This window comes from Anser brachyrhynchus (genome assembly GCF_964034855.1).
Source record: "Anser brachyrhynchus genome assembly, contig: SCAFFOLD_109, whole genome shotgun sequence".
Classification (NCBI taxonomy): Eukaryota; Metazoa; Chordata; class Aves; order Anseriformes; family Anatidae; genus Anser; species Anser brachyrhynchus.
Genome location: NW_027663529.1, coordinates 492,569 through 495,923, shown reverse-complemented (window position 1 = coordinate 495,923; position 3,355 = coordinate 492,569).

Genomic DNA, 3,355 nt, shown 5'->3' with positions numbered 1-3,355 from the left:
AGCCGCGGTAGCCCTCCAGCCGTGGCAGCCGCTCCACTCGGTAGCGGCTGGAGCGGCTGCCGCGGTTGGAGCGGCTGGAGCGGCTGCCGCGGCTGGAGCGGCTGCCGCGGATGGAGAGGCTGGCGAGGCTGGAGGGGCTGGAGCGGCTGCCGCGGCTGGAGCGGCTGGAGCGGCTGCCGCGGCTGGAGCGTCTGCCGCGGCTGGAGGGCCTACCGCGGGGTTGACTCGGCTGGAGCGGATACCGAGGCTGGAACGGCACTCTCTGGACTCACTGAAATGCATTCTCAGTGGTGCCAGTGCACTCTCTGGACTCACTGCTCTGCATCCCCAGTGGTGCTAGTGCACTCTGGACTCACTGCAGTGCATCCCCAGTGGTGCCAGTGCACTCTCTGGACTCACTGCACCGCATTCCCACTGGTGTCAGTGCACTCTGTGGACTCACTGCACTGCAACCCCAGTGGTGTCAGTGCACTCTCTGGACTCCCGGCACCGTATCCCCAGTGGTGCCAGTGCATTCGCTGGACTCACGGCACTGCATCCACAGTGGTGCCAGTGCACTCTCTGGACTCACTGAAGTGCATTCTCAGTGGAGCCAGTGCACTCTCTGGACTCACTGCACTGCATCCCCAGTGGTGCCAGTGCACTCTCTGGACTCACTGCAGTGCATCCCAAGTGGTGCCAATGCACTCTCTGGACTCACTGCAGTGCATCCCCAGTGGTGCCAGTACACTCACTGGACTCACTGCACTGCATCCCCAGTGGTGCCAGTGCAGTCTCTGCACTCACTGAAGTGCATCTCCAGTGGTGCCAGAGCACTCTCTGGACTCACTGCAGTGCATCCCAGTGGTGCCAGTGCACTCTCTGGACACTCTGCACTGCATCCCCACTGGTGCCAGTGCACTCTCTGGACTCACTGCACTGCATCCCCAGTGGTGCCAGTGCACTCTCTGGACTCACTGCACTGCATCTCCAATGGTGCCAGTGCACTCTCTGGACTCACTGCACTGCATCCCCAGTGGTGCCAATGCACTCTCTGGACTCACTGCTGTGCATCCCCAGTGGTGCCAGTACACTCACTGGACTGACTGAAGTGCATTCCCAGTGGTGACATTGAAGTCTTTGGACTCACTGCACTCCATCCCCACTGGTGCCTTTGCACTCCCTGGACTCACTGCACTGCTCCAGCCGCGGCAGCCGCTCCAGCCGCGGTAGCCCTCCAGCCGTGGCAGCCGCTCCACTCGGTAGCGGCTGGAGCGGCTGCCGCGGCTGGAGCGGCTGGAGCGGCTGCCGCGGCTGGAGCGGCTGCCGCGGATGGAGAGGCTGGCGCGGCTGGAGGGGCTGGAGCGGCTGCCGCGGCTGGAGCGGCTGGAGCGGCTGCCGCGGCTGGAGCGTCTGCCGCGGCTGGAGGGGCTACCGCGGGGTTGACTCGGCTGGAGCGGATGCCGAGGCTGGAACGGCACTCTCTGGACTCACTGAAATGCATTCTCAGTGGTGCCAGTGCACTCTCTGGACTCACTGCTCTGCATCCCCAGTGGTGCTAGTGCACTCTCTGGACTCACTGCAGTGCATCCCCAGTGGTGCCATTGCACTCTCTGGACTCACTGCACCGCATTCCCACTGGTGCCAGTGCGCTCTCTGGACTCACTGCACTGCATCCCCAGTGGTGCCAGTGCGCTCTCAGGACTCACTGCAGGGCATCCCCAGTGGTGCCAGTGCACTCTCTGGACTCACTGCACTGCATCCCCAGTCCTGCCAGTGCACTCTCTTGACTCACTGCAGTGCATCCCCAGTGGTGCCAGTACACTCACTGGACTGACTGAAGTGCATCCCCAGTGGTGTCAGTGCACTCACTGGAGTCACTGCACTGCATCCCCAGTGGTGCAAGTGCACTCTCTGGACTCACTGCTGTGCATCCCCAGTGGTGCCAGTACACTCACTGGACTGACTGAAGTGCATTCCCAGTGGTGACATTGAAGTCTTTGGACTCACTGCACTCCATCCCCACTGGTGCCTTTGCACTCCCTGGACTCACTGCACTGCTCCAGCCGCGGCAGCCGCTCCAGCCGCGGTAGCCCTCCAGCCGTGGCAGCCGCTCCACTCGGTAGCGGCTGGAGCGGCTGCCGCGGCTGGAGCGGCTGCCGCGGCTGGAGCGGCTGCCGCGGATGGAGAGGCTGGCGCGGCTGGAGGGGCTGGAGCGGCTGCCGCGGCTGGAGCGGCTGGAGCGGCTGCCGCGGCTGGAGCGTCTGCCGCGGCTGGAGGGGCTACCGCGGGGTTGACTCGGCTGGAGCGGATGCCGAGGCTGGAACGGCACTCTCTGGACTCACTGAAATGCATTCTCAGTGGTGCCAGTGCACTCTCTGGACTCACTGCTCTGCATCCCCAGTGGTGCTAGTGCACTCTCTGGACTCACTGCAGTGCATCCCCAGTGGTGCCATTGCACTCTCTGGACTCACTGCACCGCATTCCCACTGGTGCCAGTGCTCTCTCTGGACTCACTGCACTGCATCCCCAGTGGTGCCAGTGCGCTCTCAGGACTCACTGCAGGGCATCCCCAGTGGTGCCAGTGCACTCTCTGGACTCACTGCACTGCATCCCCAGTCCTGCCAGTGCACTCTCTTGACTCACTGCAGTGCATCCCCAGTGGTGCCAGTACACTCACTGGACTGACTGAAGTGCATCCCCAGTGGTGCCAGTGCACTCTCTGGACTCACAGCACTGCATGCCCAGTGGTGCCAGTGCACTCTCTGGACTCACTGCATTGCATCCTCAGTGGTGCCAGTGCACTCTCTGGACTCACTGCACTGCATCCCCAGTCCTGCCAGTGCACTCTCTGGACTCACTGCACTGCATCCCCAATGGTGCCAGTGCACTCTCTGGACTCACTGCACTGCTCCAGCCGCGGCAGCCTCTCCAGGCGCACCAGCCGCGGCATCCGCTCCAGCCTCGGCATCCGCTCCAGCCGCGTTAACCGCTCCAGCCGCGGTAGCTCCTCCAGCCGCGCCAGCCGCTCCAGCCGCGGCAGCCGCTCCAGCCGCTCCAGCCGCGGCATCCGCTCCAGCCGCTCCAGCCGCGGCAGCCGCTCCAACCGCGGCAGCCGCTCCAGTCGCGGCAGCCGCTCCAGCCGCTCCAGCCGCGGCAGCCGCTCCAGCCGCTACCGAGTGGAGCGGCTGCCACGGCTGGAGGGCTACCGCGGCTGGAGCGGCTGCCGCGGCTGGAGAGGCTGGCGCGGCTGGAGGGGCTGGAGCGGCTGCCGCGGCTGGAGCGGCTGGAGCGGCTGCCGCGGCTGGAGCGTCTGCCGCGGCTGGAGGGGCTACCGCGGGGTTGACTCGGCTGGAGCGGATGCCGAGGCTGGAAC